This window comes from Pseudorca crassidens, chromosome X (genome assembly GCF_039906515.1).
Source record: "Pseudorca crassidens isolate mPseCra1 chromosome X, mPseCra1.hap1, whole genome shotgun sequence".
Classification (NCBI taxonomy): Eukaryota; Metazoa; Chordata; class Mammalia; order Artiodactyla; family Delphinidae; genus Pseudorca; species Pseudorca crassidens.
Genome location: NC_090317.1, coordinates 80,084,919 through 80,101,085, shown reverse-complemented (window position 1 = coordinate 80,101,085; position 16,167 = coordinate 80,084,919). Strand labels below are relative to the sequence as shown.

Sequence of the window (16,167 nt, the reverse complement as noted above, 5' to 3'; positions counted from 1 at the left end):
CACCCTCAGGAGTTACAGACCACAGCATTCCTCACATATAATGGACCCCAGTCCTGCAGCCTCCTGTTCTCACCCACACATGATGCTATCCAGAGAGGTCATGTGTTCATAGGTATGAAAGAATATGGCGTTCTGTGATGCCTTGCTCCCAAGAAACTCGACATTGTCACAGATTCACTCAGTGATTTAAACAACCACCCTGTAAGATACACAGGGAATCTAGGTTGACTTCTACATCTGATAGATGGCAAAACTGAACCATAAGCAAGTTAAGGGGTAAGCTCAGTTTCAGTCAGCAAGGCAGGGGCTATGCACAGAGCCTAACCTTGGTCCTTAGAATTTGTGGCCAGCAGGACTTGGCTCCACATAGCGCCAGGCAGACATCTATGCCACTGCCACATAAACATACACACACATATGTTCATGACACTTGTCTATGCACAGTGATGAGGATGGGTGTTGGGGAATAGTTAGTTTCTCTCTGGCTACCATCCTGACCACTGTGTTATGTATTCTTCTTTTTCCCCTAACTGGTTCCAGCCTGTATGGGTCATCAATCTTTCTGGCATTTGGAGGAACAATTTCCAGAATAGAGAACATATGTCCTGTCAGGCAAAGGACTCAAACATTCCCTCCCCAGAACTGAATTGCTGAACATGTCCTCTAGAAGTCATCTTTTCCATTAGCCTACTTTGAGGAAGGACCCCAAGGCAATTATGGCTCCACAAGACTGAAGTCAAAACAATTTAAAGATAACAGAGACAGAATATGGAACATGCATCCTCTCACACAGGTCTGCCTTCCAACATACCAGCCAGAGAATACCCCTATGGTCATGATATTAATGCATAACACATCACACACAGGAGAAAACACACACACTGATCTTTTGACTTAGTTAGGGCATTCTGTTGGTTAGCTTCTGCATGAGGCATCCTTCATTGCTCAGGGGTCTAGCCATTGTGCCTTCTATAGAAGGCATAGAGGGAGCTCCTCAGCTTGGATGTAAAAGAGATTTCAAATAGGACCTTTTGTAATAACACATTTAAAGTACCTCATGCTTTACTGTTCACAAAGTGTTTTCACATCTACTGCATCACTTGATCCTTACTGAATGAGCTGGATCTATTACCCATATTTTAAAGATAAGGAAACTGAGGCTCAGAGTGGTGGCCTGGTCCTTTGGCCAATCACACATGTAATAAATTATGGAGCTCAGTCTTCTGACTGTATATGCACTAATACCTATCATGCCATACTACCAATGTTTACTAATAAGCTAAAATGAACTCACAGAACTCCATTCATAATATCATAAACAAGATGGCTCCATTCTTCAACCCCAAAGAAAGAGACTTGGACAGCCACCTTCAGTTACTGGTGCCCCTGACTAAGAGGAGATTTATTTATATGTTGAATTTGCTTTCTTCCAATTACACTAAAAGTCAATATCTTCTTGTTCTGGCCTCAGTGGAGAAGAAGAATTGCTGGTCACTGACCTCAATAAAATAAGTATTTACAGAGAAGTCTCCCCTGTCCTGCCAAAGATGGGTACCAACAGGGTGCTGCTAGAGCTCGATAAGCACATACAGGCCCAACTCAGAGCACCATGAGGGCTTATAGTCTAAAGATATATCATTGACTTTTTATCAAGGGTCAAAGAGTGATCTTGGCATCACTTACCAATGCTCTGCTCAGGACTCTATCTGTGATGCTGTTTGAATTACCCTAGTCCCAGTTCTGGCTGATTCCACTGCCTGTATTTTTTCTACAGTGCAGTCTTCTTTTGAGAGACTCCATGCTTGGATTCTCCCAGCAGCACTTGGCTCATTCTTGTCCCCATTTAGTCCAGTTGACATGCCTGGGCACTCAGGTCACAAAGTCCAGCTATGCCCTGGACAAGGCCAATCCCTGGATAGGACCCAGTGGCCACAAACAAACTGGCAAGCCTGTTGTCACTGCCTACTTGGAATCAACGACAGAACTAGGCAGCACTTCAAAGATCATCACCCTTAATCCCTCATTTTATAGATCAGGTATAATATAGCAGGAGTGACTTGCCTAAGGTCACAAGATGGCCAGCCTAGTGAACCATTTTTTCCCCAACATAACACCATAGATAGAGAAGGTGGAAAAAGAACACTTGGATTTAAGACCTTGCTAAAGAAGGGATGATAAAGATGATAATATTAGCTAATATAGAGCACTAAATATATATAAGGCACTATTCTAAGCACTTTACACACATCAACTCATTTAATCCTCACAGCAACCCTTTGAGGAAACACTATTATTATCCCTATCCTACAGACGAGGGAACTGAAGCTCTGAGAGATTAAATAATTTGCCCAAATTCAAACAGCCAATAAGTACTTAAGTCATAATTCAAATGCAGGCACAGTCTGGCTCTTATAGAGCCTCTGCTCTTATAAACTATGCTGCCTCTGAGTCTCACTTTCTTCATCTGTTAAGTGAGGATAATTCTACACCCCCACCTGATTCACAAGCTGTAAGGCACTGAACCAAGAGTTGACAGATGTGTGTGCAGATAACGAGAGAAGGGCAATCCAGAAGTGGCTCGTAGCTGTATAGGGCTCCTGTGTTCTCTAGTCACAAATGCAAGCAGGAATAAGGGAATGTTCTTCCCTATCTTCTGAGATGTTTTAAGTTTGGGCTGCTGGAAATTGGTTTTAAATCTCCCCTTTGTATACAGGATTGACTTTTAACTTGCTACAATTTTTCATAAATATGACTTTGCTCATCCATTTTCCACCCAACACTCATTGAGTGCATTCCCACTGTGTGCAGGGATCTGCTTACTGTGATTCAGCCACAGTCCTTACCTGAAGATCAAGGGCCCTTTGGGTACCAACAGTGAATGCCCTTCAAGCAGTATGCAAAGGTGGTTAAGGGCAAGCAAATCTAGCTTCCATTCTGGGCTTTGCTACTTTAGAAAATAACAGTGACAATGGGAGGTGAAGAGTACAAGAGGAGCCACATAAATAAACCAAAATGGAACTGTCAGCATGTAAGGAGTACAATATCACAAAAGCCATGGATGAGACTTTCAAGCTATACAACCCTTGGTTTCAGTTTCTTCATGTGCAAAATGGGGATATTAATACCTGCCTCACAGGCAGAATTGTAGAGAAGGTGAACTGAGTTCTGGATGTATAGTGCCTCATACAGTGCCTGGTATACTCTGGCCTAGTACAAGACTTCAGAGGAAGGATCATGTGTGGCTATTGGACTCTAAAACAGTTTTATGGGGCACTGAAATAGGCCTTAAAGAAGAGATATGGGAACATATATATATGTATAACTGATTCACTTTGTTATAAAGCAGAAACTAACATACCATTGTAAAGCAGTTATACCCCAATAAAGATGATAAAAAAAAAGAATGGGTAGGATTGTTACAGAGTAGGGAACAAGAAAGGCATGTGAGGCAGAGTAAAGTGTCAAAGGTGAAGGCTATGGGAAATTTGATGGTAAATATGTAGTGGAGTTGGAAAGGGCTGGGAAGAGTGGGATTGAACGGCAGCTAGAAAGATGGATTGGAGACCTGTTTGAAGGTATTTAGATCTCCTTTGAGTAAAAGGAGGAGGCCAAAGTTGATTTGGCAGAGGGAGTGCAATCCTACGTGTGATCATTAAGGCATGAGGGTAAGTTATGAGGAAATGTTGGTTTTGGAAGGTGAGAAGAGATGATAAGTTTTCTCTTTGATATGCTGAATGTTGGGGGCCAGCAGGACATGCAGGTAGATTTGAAGTTCAAGAGAGATCAAGGGAGATAGTTATACAGGTTTGGGAGTCAATGGCCCAGAAGAAATTGTAGAAACCAAGGAAGTTTGCCCTGGAAGAAAGTGCTAAGAAAGAAGGCCAGAAACGTAGGAAAACAATAATGGGAAGCAAGGAAGAGAAGAGGAGCCAGAGAAACAAACCAAAATGGAGCTGTCAGAACATAGTTAGGATACCAAGAGGTGCAATCTCATAAAAATCAAGGACAAGAGTTTCGAGTAGCAGGAGCTGATCAAATTATCAAATCGTACAGAGCTACCTATAAGAGGAAGAAAGCCAAGAAAAGTCCATTTGGGAGTGGCTATATCAAGACTTAAGTTCTTTATTTCTTGTTTATAACTGGTTTATTCACCTCCCCCCCCCCAAATTCCTAATTTCCCAACTATCCCAACTTCTTCATCTTGCAAGCCCAACAAAAAGCCAGAAGGTGGTACTGGGTTACTCCAGCAACGTACCCAAATAGCTCTTGGCCTTGGGACAGTGCTGATGTGACTTCTAAAATAATTCCCAATCCTCAGGGCATTTCGAGTATAGGACTAAATATAGGTTGGTTCTTGCTCAGACTTACCAGTGAGTGGGACATACAGTGTTCTGCATCCCCAAACCAAAGACACTTTTGGACATGAATAAGAAGATAAAGGGGGGAAGAGTCATAATATTGATATAATTCTTAAAGAAGGAATGATATCGGGCTTCCCTGGTGGTGCAGTGGTTGAGAGTCTGCCTGCCAATGCAGGGGACACGGGTTCGTGCCCCAGTCCGGGAAGATCCCACATGCCGCGGAGCAGCTAGGCCCGTGAGCCATGGCCGCTGAGCCTGTGCGTCTGGAGCCTGTGCTCCGCAACGGGAGAGACCACAACAGTTGAGAGGCCCGCGTACCGCAAAAAAAAAAAAAAAAAAAAAAAAGAAGAAGGAATGATATCCAATTCGTTTTTATCTATATTTCCCAGGAATTCTAATTTCAAATATTCTATCCCATTGTCCTACCCATGTGCCCTGACTTTTAACCTGGAAATATGATCACTGTACCCTGTAGGCATTGGGAGTTTGATCTCTTAGGCTGGTCTCTGATAAACAATGAGGAATGTGCCTACAGCTAACTTGGAGTGTCCAGTGGGCCCTTTCAGGAGGAAGGAAAGAAGGCAAGGAAGAAGGGAGGAAGAAAGTAAAACAGGGAGAAAGAAAGGGAAGGAGGGAGAAAGAGAAACTTACACTTGTTGCAAACATATGCCAGGCATTGGGTAAGAGACTTTCTTTTGTGATCTTAGTCTCTATGGCTCTCCAAGGTAAGCATTAACATCCCCATTTTTACTGAAGATAACCTGTGATATTACCAAGTAGCCCACAGTTACCCAGTTAGTAGGTGGTAGAGCAGATTTGAATCTCTAGCTGAACTTATTGTATAGCTTTGCTTTTGCCCATCCCCAATGCTACCTGCCAAGATAGCAGGGAGAGAGGTCTCCCAGCTGGTTTCTCTCTCCAGGGAGACCAGCCCACCCTGTAAATGACCTAAAGCAGTAGTTCTCAATCCTCTAGAAAGCTTGTTAAAACACAGATTGCTAGGCCCCATGAGTCTCTTATTCAGTAGGTCTGAAATGGGGCTTGAGAACTTGCATTTCAGACAAGTTCCCAGGGGATGCCTACGATGCTGGTTCAGGAATCACACTTGGTGAACCACTGCCCTAGAGAATCTTTCTAGCCTAGGCTTTAGCCGTGCCTCTCCTGATGCCTCATTCTCCCAAGGATCCCCATGCCACCCCCACAGGTTGGGCTCCCTGCCTGTCTAGGAGGCATTCCTCAGTGGTTGGTATGTCTGAGAATGGGTATTTTGGGTCATGTAAGGAGGATTCCCAACGCCAGGCCTTGCCAACACAGAAATAAAGCCCTCACCAGTTTTCCAGAGCTGTACCACTTGCCTTCCCCTCCATATTCTTGCCCTCTAGCTGAGCAATACCACCCCCAAAATAGTTGTTTAATTAGCCTGGGTGGCTGCCAGAAATACTAGAATTTTAATGGCAAGAAATAGAAGAGGGAAAGGTTAAAAAAAGTGTTGTTCAGAATAGCATATGTTCCAGTTGCCATGAAAGTAGCTGAGCCAGGCCTGCATTTTGAGAAGCTTCACAAGGGGACAAGGAGGAGTATGAAGGAGTTTTGCCTTTCTGTAAGGTTTTCTCAGTTGGTACCTGCCCCCATCCTCTCAGAAGGTCCCCTCCCTCAACAGCTAGGCATGGACAAGAGCAAGATTCCTTCCTTTGTTCCCTTTAAGCACATCTAAAATAGGCTGGGATTTTATTCTCTCTCCTGAATAAACTAGATGTCCTTTTCATATGGCCTTGTAAACAGACTCTGGTTATCTTGCCCAAAGTGTTCAAGGACAACAATCTCACCCACTTCTGGAAAGATGTAAAGCAGACTGTTCCAACAACAGCGGGGAGGTACCAAAAGACTGGCTACTGGAGGAAGTTCTGCCAGTAACTCATTGAATCATCTTGGATAGGTCCATTTACCTGTCTCAGTTTCTTTATCCATCAAGCTACAGACTTGAATCAAATAGATGACTTCTGAAGTCCTTTCCAGCCCTGGCTTTCTATTGAGGGTAACACTTGAGCTTTGCAGAGGACAGGAATTTCATTATTGCAGCTTATTTCTTCTCACCCATCTTTGTGCTTGCCAGTATGCTTTCTTTGCTCTCCACTCAGGAAAATGAGAACTTGGCACTGACTAGTCCCTTCTTGAATATAACTCACTCAGGCATTGTTAGTGACACATTAAAGCACAGGCCAGTCAGACTGGCTGGGAAAACTGAGGAATGGGTTTCCCACTTTAGCCCTTGACTGCCCTATTCAAAAGTCAATGGGGACATTTACTCTTTGTTCTCTCCATGTAGCTCCTCAGATAAATCATCTTTCTCATGACATTGGCTCTTAGTACCTCCAGTTCCATATTTCCCACTACCTGTTCCACATTTCCCTGGGGGCCTGCTACTGCCTCCAATAAAACATATGTAAAACTCATAATAAGGCCTCATTCCCCTCCTTCCTCATTTTTCCCATTTCTGATAACTTTTCTGGGTGTGCTGTTTCTTTCTTCTACATGTATCTCTCTCAGATAAAACCCTTTATCTTCTATTTCAATGCCTTATCCTAGGTCTGGCCCTTATCACCTCAAGTTGCCTCCCAACTGGCCTTCCTGCTACTCACAGGTCTCTTTCCTCCTCAAGCTACTCAATAATTGTACTTCACAAAACTTCTTTGCTGGTGCCACTATCCATGCTCAAGAAGCCTCAAGAACTCTCTACTGTCAATCTCTCAAAATTCTCCTTAATTTAGCCCCATCTATGGATCCAATCCTTGTCTTGAACCTGGCAGGGACCTTCCACTCTAGTCAAACTGAGTCTCTTGCAGGCAGATAACTCCTACCTCTGTGCCTCTGATTCAGCCATTCCCTTGGCCATGGTTAAGTGTAGGGACACTGGAGCTATGCTGCCTCTTCCTTGCCGTAGGATCTTGGCCCACCTGCTCCTTAATCCTGTCTCTGATGACTCCAGCCTGTATTTTCTCTCCCTTGACTCTTTCACTAATTTCTACCTAGGATAAGAAGAAGATATTAGACAATGTGGAGTTATTCAAGTTATCAACCAGGGTGTTATTCTCCAGACTGTACACTTGTGAACAGTAAATCTAAAACATCTGCTTAATCTTTAATGAACAACATTGTTTTTAGCCTCTAAAGTTCTATGACCAGAGCCCTAAAACCAGGCAAGCTCAGAGGAAGAACACAGCAACAGAGTGAGCATTTCTGTTCAGGTTGCAAAATATTCTATGGGGCCAAAGAAATTGTTTGCATAACATGTACCAGGTGGCCTATAGGCCAATCCATTGCCGGTAGGATTTATGACCAGGCGGCTTCTGGGGTGGGCTGGTTTTTGCTGAAGATCTTCGCAGATGCTCAGTGGTCATCAGGGAAAGAAGAAGAGATGTCAGGTAAGAAAAAACAACATGAATTAAAAAAAAAAATCATAAGGATTGCTTTTTTTTCCCCTGTGACTTAATAGTTCACACTTAGCTAGTTTCAGCTTTAATCAGGGTATTGCTATCACCCATAACTAAATAATTTCATTTCTGAGCAGAATAGTTAATGCATTTAAGTGATGATGGCTCTAAATGCACTAAAAGGAAATATGCAAATACTGTCACTTTTCATGATATGATCATCTTTTTCCTAGTTTGGGCATGTGATTTGTGAGTCATTAGGCGTTGGCTTTCTTCAATATCTCATTGTACCATCCATTTTTCATTTTAATAAAATGAAGGTTGGCTTTAGCCACACCTGGGAAACATGAACCCCAGCTAGGCTGGCTTGATTTGAAAGGTGATCGTAGATGCAGGTCGCTCAGCAAGAGCAAGACAGACCACCTCATCCAGACGCCAATATGTCACAAGCCAACTCACACCTGTCAGCCACTAAAAGCTTGGGAAACCCAGGCAAGCATCTTAAGATATGAAGCCATCCAGGACATTTTGTCATTCATCACAGACTAATAACAAAGGATAACACCTCTTTCTAAACCTCTTCCAAGAGAAGTTACAAAGTGATCTCAGCTATAACGGTGACCAAACATATGAGGTAAGGGAAGTTGCTTGTTTGGTGTAGACCTTAGCAATGGACTTTTCTGGTATGAAACTTCAGCCACTAGCTCAACCTAATGGGCCCAGGAGTTTCTGAAGTAAGACCCAGCTGCTGCCCCAAAGTTCATGACGTTAAGAGTTTGGTCTTGTTGAAGGAATAAGTCCTTTAGAGAAAATGCAGCCAACTGGGCCAAGTATTGCACAGATCAGAGAGAAGAAATGTTTCCAGACCACCAACCATGATACTGTTGGCTGGAGAAGTCTCCCATACCAGAATAGTTCCCAACCTGATAAGCATCAGCTTGCACCTTCAAAGCATCTTGGGAATAAAAGTTAGTCAAGCTGTTTTGGATTATTTTGGCACTATTCAGGTGCCTCTGATTCATTACACCAGTTTGATTTGTGGTCCCCAGACCCTCTGCTCAGAATCACCCCAGCATTTTTAACAAGGAGCCCAAGTGATTCTAAATCGTATATCATACTGAGACCAAGAGTCTTTTAAACTTTCTAGAGCCAGAGTTTGAAGTACAAGAATTTCCTGTTACTGCACTGGCCCATTCAGAAGAAACCAGAATCTCTGAAACTCTGTCTCCTGGCTTCTCCTTCTTGTGTCAGCTTCCAGGCAGGCTAAGGAATTATAACAGTTTGTCTAGGAGGATTTTCCCTGTCTGCTTCAAGAGACTATCTGCACCTGCACACCCACTCCCACCCCCATCCTGACCTTCAACACTGAGGCCCCCAATGGCCCTAATGGAAAATACTTGCAGCATCTCTCTACACTACAATCTAGAAACAATTTCTTAGAGCTGTGTTCAATCTACCCAAGTCAGCTCCCAATATTTTAAGAGACAAATTATTAGCAAAAAAATTGACTCAGCAATGTACTCTCCATGAGTTGAGTCAGAAGCAATTCATCCCAAGCTGGAGGTTACTCTGACCCCAGTCTGTCTCTGCCTTGAGTCAGACTAGGCCATATCTCCAAAATATTCCTGCTCTGGGCATCATGCCCTTCTTGGACTTGCTGTGGGTACTAAGTTCCAGCCACCCATTTGGGTCTCTTGTTGCCTTCATACCTTGAAAGATGGCCAGGGCAAGCCTAGGGGATAGGAAGAGGGCTCAAAAAGCCCCAAATGCCTGAGGTGACCTAGACCCATCTTGGGCCCTGCACCTGGGTTCTTGAATTTCTTTATGTGATTCAACGGGGACCAGCCCTGGGAGCCTTAAATTTCTTTGGACTGTGACTTGAAGGCCAGCCTTGGCGTTCCTCCAAGGGGTGGGGGTGGGGCTCCTCTAGGTTTACAGAAGGGTAGGAGGAGGGGGCTAGAACTACATGAAGAATCTGTCCTCCGTGCCTCCCACATGTATAGTTCTATACTCATCAACACCACAGCCAGAGGGTGGGTGGGCAAGGCAGAGAGAAGAAGGGAAAGTAATTTTTTATCCATTTGACAGATGTCGTGTTAAAATCTTGTAGGGGAAGGAGGACTGTAGGTGGGGGGAGGAGCAGTGGAGGAGATAGGTTGGAACTAATAGTTCTAATGTTGTATTAAATGTGGCCATCTGGTCTAAGGTGATGAGAACAGGAACAGCATTTAGTAAGGCGCACTGTGACATGCTCCTATATCTGGAGAAGAGAGAGGAAAAATAAACATATTTCAATCAACTTAAACCACCTTGAAGTCTACTGAGCATGCCCACCCAGGACACAGGCTTGCAAAGGCTCTAGCCTTGGCAGGCATTCCAAGGAGAATGTAATTGTCTCCTGGGGAGTCCTTATGGCCCAAAAGAGAAATCTGCATTTAAACAGTCCATCAGAAAGTGAAAGATGGTTTCCAGTAGCTTATTGATTTCCCTCTTCTCCTTTGCTCCCTGAAAGAGAAAAGACATTGGCCAAGGCATTTAGCAGTGTTTCTGGTCCTTATCAGGAGCATTTCCTGTTCAGGGGTGGGTCATGTTTCTCCTGACAAAGTCTAGCATATTCCTGGGTTCCCAGCAGACATGAAAAATGGTGGATGAGCAGGAGTGGTCAGTGAGCATTCACTAGATCAGGCCACAGGGGACTCAAATTAGCTGAGCTGGCTCCCCTTCACACTGTGTCCTTAAAGACTACGGAAAGAGGGATGCAACATCTAAACCTAGGCTGCCAAAGAGGACACATGAGAAGCACAATCAGACCCACCCTCAGGGCCCAGGAAGGATAGCATCCGGTTTGTGTCTGCAGGAAAAGTGATTGTGCTTATAACAAAAGAACTTCAAGTAGGTCAGGCAGGCTTATATAAGAGATCCTCTGCTTGTCTGGGCTAGGTGGAGGAGGTGGGGGTGAAGAAGGGAAGGGACCCAGGGAAGCTGACTGAGGGATAAAGCATCCAGTAAGATGCTAGGGCTTGAACCAACTCTTCTTGACTCTGTCTCGGGCTCAAAAGCCTGAAAGAGTAGATTATTATACTCAGAGAAGGCCAGGATTGGAGACTCCCAAGAGCTAGCACACCTAGTTCAGTCCAACATTTTACAGATAAGAAAACTGAGGCTCTAGTAAGAGGAAGTTACCTAATGTGTCAAGTTAGTCAGCAGCAGAGCCAAGATTAGAAAATAAGCCTACAGTCTTTTAGAAGGACAGTTGTCAATTGTTTTGATTAAAAATTGTCAATTGGTTAAAAAAATAAACACCTACCCCAGTATCTAAGTGCTACTAAAGTAGTATGTGTTTTACAAAAAATCTCCACAAAAAATAGAAATTAAATGATGAGATTAACTATTTAATATATAAAGAACTTCTAATATTTTCTCCATGAGCTTCATTTTGGAAATCAGTTTTAGACATTTTCTGGTGCTCTTTCCTCCCTCTGCTCTACAGATGTCACCCCTTGAATACTACATCCAGCACCTGCCTCACGCTCCTCTCAGGGCCCCAAACAAATCTGACCCTCCCTGGAAATGAAGGGGTAAGAACACCTCAGTATGAAGGCTAGGTGGAGACACTTCCAGTATCTCCTTTATCACCAAATGTCTTTGCTAAGGAATCTGAATTTCAAATTTATACTAAAATGAAATGCTAGTGAAAAAAGTGGGATGGGAAGAATGGGCTCCAGGCTTGGCTTGATTGCTGACTTGCAGTATTGAACTTAAGCAGATATAACTCCTCCCTGAGCTAGTTGGGCTAGGTTATCTCAAATGGAAAGTTAGGGTTGTCTTTGACAGATGTTGCTGCCTTGCTTCTAAAAGCAGGTTTTGTCAAGAGACAGAAGGGAGTTGAAGGAGACATGGAAACAAGGAAGGCAGAAGAAGGAGGGGGTGGGATAAGAAAGGTCAGAAGACAAAACTTGACTATTTCAAATTTTTGTCATTGGCTACCTCTACCCAGAATAGAACTCTAGTACAGTAATGGCCTTTGGGTTCCACTGCCAGAAGGAAGAATACTGCTTTCTCCACACAGTTCAGGCCACTGGGTTCAAGCCACCTAAAGCAGCTTCCAGAAAAGAGTAAGCAGCACCCCTACCACGTGCTAAACACATTATAGTTCTAGGTTGTTTTCATATTCAATTCACATTCATAAGCTCACTAGATCCTCCCAGCAACTCTGGGAGGTAAGAAGAGTAGGGATGAGACCTCGTTTTAAAGATGAAGAAACAGGATTGGACAAAGGAAGTCCCTCAGGTAACGCAGGAGCAGAGGCCAGAAGAGAACCCAAATCTTCCGACTCACAGTCCAATATTTTTCTAATAATAAAAAATGGCTATAATTTACTGAGTGCTTAGTGTGTATCAGAGACAAATCTAAGTTTTTACATATACTAACTTGTTTGATCCCCATTTTAAAAATGAGAAAACCATAGTTCAGAAAGATGAAGTGATTGCTGAAGGTCATACAGGGCCAGAAGCAAAACCCAAGTAGTTTTGCTCTAGAACCAGGGCTCTTAACCTCTGTTCTCCACAGCATATCCTCATGCTCCTACAGGATCACAGAACCTTCAAGGTATAGCAAGGTATAGAACAGTGTGTATATTACCATAAAAAAGAGAAAAAAGAATATATTCATATATGTTTATATATCCATAGAACATTTCTCTGGAAGGACTCACTGATGGCCTCTGCAGAAGAAGCCAAGTGGCTGGAGGGCAGGGCTAGAGTGAGACTTTTCACTGTGTACCCTCTTGTACCTTTTGAACCATATGAATGTATTTCCTTTTCAAAAATAAAGTCATTTTTAAATGAGGTATCTAGGGTCAAGAGAGCTGAAGAAACTGTGTGGCTCCTTCTTGGCAGGGCTTTGGCGACTAACCGTTCCCTATTCACCTCTCTGGCTTCTCAAACTTGAAGAACAGAAGGTGTCTCTCTCCTTTCTTCTTCCAGTTTCCTCACCCTTGACATTGCTTGTCCAATCCCCCAGAAAGGCCAATACTGTAGTCATTATACAGATTTTAGCAGCACAAGTGAAAATAGCAACAGTTTGGGTTAGGCTCCCACAGCCAATCTGTGAATTACAGGAAAATAATGTATTAGCGGCAGGACAGATGATAAAAGACACAAAAGGCCTTCTTCCCCAAGGCCTGAGCTCCACATACTCTTCCATCTCCTTCCTCTCACCACTGTGTCTCATTGTACCTACCCACCCTTCTCCCGGGCTGAGAAAGCAAAAATAAACAAGCTAGAAAGGCTCTAGGAAATATGGCCTAGCTTGTGAGTCTGTGGTGTACAAGGAAGAGCACACTAAGGGAGAAAAAGTCAGCCTAGCTGGGTTTAAATGTCCACATCAAGGCCAGGTGAGAGTCAGCCCAGATGGTCTCAAAGGACCCTCCCAGCTTTGGTTTTTGGATTTCCACTATCATCCCTCAAGAGTTGGCAAAATACTCCACAGATCAATGCCCTTAAACATTATTTCTTCAGATACCTTTAGGCCCAACCCCTTAGGCAGGTCAGTCACACAGGGCTTCTGTACCCAGGAAGCTGTGAGGAGGTGGGGGTGGCCAAGGTAGATCAAGTGCCTTCAGGGATCCTCCTGAAGTGAATTAAATGGGCAGCACAATTCCCTCTCACAACAGCTTAGCATCTTCTCCAACGCTTCACTGCTTCCAATATGCAAGAGACAAGTAGGACATGAGCTGCTGTGGAAGGGATGACAGGTCAGTCAGTGTGCCTCTCGTGGGCAAGCAGGACACTTCTGGGCAAGGCTGGGTCCCAGAGAGCCCCCATTCCTTGCTACGTGTCAGAGACAAAGCTAAATTTTTAACATATGTTAAGTTGCCACCAGCAGCTTCCTTTTAGCACTATAATTCATTGGGTGGTAGCTTGGGGCCATAGAAAGAACACTGAATATAATCTGAAGGCATGGCTTCTAGACCTGAATCCACCACTACCTAATCCTGTATCTTCAGGCTGGTCCCTCCTTCTCTGAGACTCAGTATCCCCATCTGCAAAATGGAGACAATACTACTTTAAAAAGGGTAGGGGTAAGGAGTTGAGAAATAGACTGAAGATAAGCTCCTAGATTACCTCCAAAGTACCTGTAATCACACCCTGGTTGAACTCTTAATAATAGTAAAACATGTTCAACATGTTACAAGGCACTTTTCACATACTTTGTCACCATGAATTCTTGCACCCCACAATCCTGAAACTTAACAGTTAAGCCCATTTTACAGACCAGAAAACAGACTCAGAAGAAATTTGCCCACAATTTATGGGATGAGGAGAAATCTGAACTTGTGCTACATAGTCTAGTTCCCGACCCACCCCCTTCAACAAAGCAGGTGAAATGGCCCTGGGCACAGAACTTAGAATAAGACACTTTATCAGAGCCAGTACTGGCACTCGAGGCTACTTCCTCTGGCAGGTGGCAGGTACAGGCCATCTGAGATTGCCTTTTCTAGTTTAGGAAGGAGACCCTATTTCTGATGCTCCCCACTTTCCCTACATAGAGTTCCTGAGGAGCCAAAGCTATATGACCACCTAAATGTTGCAAACCTGTGTTCTGGGAAAGGATTGACCTGGCACTGAAAAGCATCTGTATGAGTGAGGGTGATCCAAGAATGACTCTGACCAACCTGACATCATGAGGTTGCCTCTCCCTGGCCCCCTTTTTGGCCTTTTTTCTACGCTACTCTGTAAGTCAGGCTCAGTAGCTGGCATGCATCGAGACCAGCTTAGGGATAGGGTAAGTACAGATCTGTTGGTGAAGAACAAATACATCTGCAAAGCATTTTCTCAATTCTGAGCCTTGCCAGCGTCTGAGAGACAATACTGACGATTTTACCTATAGAACAAATAAGACTCAGACAGAGGAAGGAAACCTAACTGAGACATACCCTAAGTGGCAGAATAGCAACTGAAATTTGTTTTTCTTGATCTCAAGTCCAAAGTTCAAAAACAGATACGAGGCTGTCACAGTCAACAGTAATCCACTGGGGCTCTGAGGTTGCTGCTCCAGGGCAGACCTGGCATATTCTAGCCACCTGTCTCACTGCTTCCCACCCTTCACCCAGATCCAGTCTAGGGCCCCCTCTTCCAGCTCCAGCCTTTGGTGCTAAGGGCCAGAAAGGCCTCCCCAGGACACCCCGACCTGGTTTCTAGCTTGAGAAACTCTAAAAATAGCCCTCATTAGTGGGGCCAGATGGCCTAAGCTGGTATGCCTAGGGGCAGGGCTGTGGTCATTAAGCATGTGGCTATTCTCTCCTACCACCACTGGCCAAGGAGAGGCTGAGCCTCTGCCCCCCTTTATGCATCCTACTACTTCCCCTCCCACCCTCCCACCCACAATTTAGATATACTTACTCTGGTCCAAGTTGTTACTTCATTCCCAAGAAAAACAAACTTTAATATTCAGTTACTTTAGGTTTTCTAGGATATTACTTCACAATCATATCATTCCCTAATGGTCTGTAACTACATTGGGGGATAGAGGAGCAGGCTCAAGCTTTCTGCATTGATCAGTGTCAATTTATCTTCTCCATCTGCCTGTTAACATCTCAGGGCTCAGTTCTAAGTTTTGTTTGACTGGTGGAGCCTGCTATAACACATGCTACCTTGAGTATCCATTTTATTCCTGAGCTCACTGCCCTCTGAAGCCTGATTTCAGGGATAAAGGTGCAGAGCAAAGTGATAGAGGCCCACCAGATGGGGCCAGTGCCCTGTTTTGCCCACTTGGAAGACTGAGACAGCTGGCCTTAGAATGTGTTCTGCATCAGAGAGTGTCCCATAGGGATGTGTGGGGCATGTGAGTGTGTCCCATAGGTGTGTTCAAATGTGTCTCAAGGTGGGAGAGTTGTTTGTCCATGTAAGTCGTTAGGAGTGTGTGCTTGGGGGTAGAAGTATATCTGAGTATGCATCTCAGTGTGCCCTACATGTGAGTGTACAGTTATGTTTTATATGTATCCATGTGTGTCCACAAACAAATTTGCATAAGCATGCCTCACATGTGTCTATATATATGTACCCTACCTGTGCCAAGTGTGTGCAAGTGAGTGTGCCCTATGGTTAACTGAATGTGTGTGCTCCAAGTGTGTCAATGTGAAAGCATACCCCACATGTGTATCCCATGTGTATCCCAAATATACTGGACATATGTCTGAGTGTGTGCATCACATGTGACCTATAGTGTGTGTGTGTACATGTGGGTATGGGTAGAGGGCATGGATAGACAGCAAGACTGAACTAATTTTCCTCCTGCACAATTTGTTTCTAACAGGTGTCCTCTAAGACACTTGGATTAATCTGCTCCTAAGCAGGTCAGAGGACATGGGTTTG

The 16,167-nt window shown here is 44.0% G+C and overlaps 1 protein-coding gene across 9 annotated transcripts in view; it reads right to left on the bottom strand.

The window, feature by feature from the left end:
* Positions 1-16,167, bottom strand: part of ARHGEF9 (Cdc42 guanine nucleotide exchange factor 9) — a 231,362-nt gene that overhangs the window by 177,567 nt on the left and 37,628 nt on the right. Inside the window, exon 1 of one of the 9 annotated variants that reach the window (XM_067724473.1) lies at positions 7,220-7,357. The exons of the other annotated variants lie outside the window; for them this stretch is intronic. The gene's annotated coding sequence lies outside the window, so the exon portion shown is untranslated. Of the gene's footprint in view, positions 1-7,219; positions 7,358-16,167 lie in introns of those variants that run through there. 9 annotated transcript variants of the gene reach the window in all.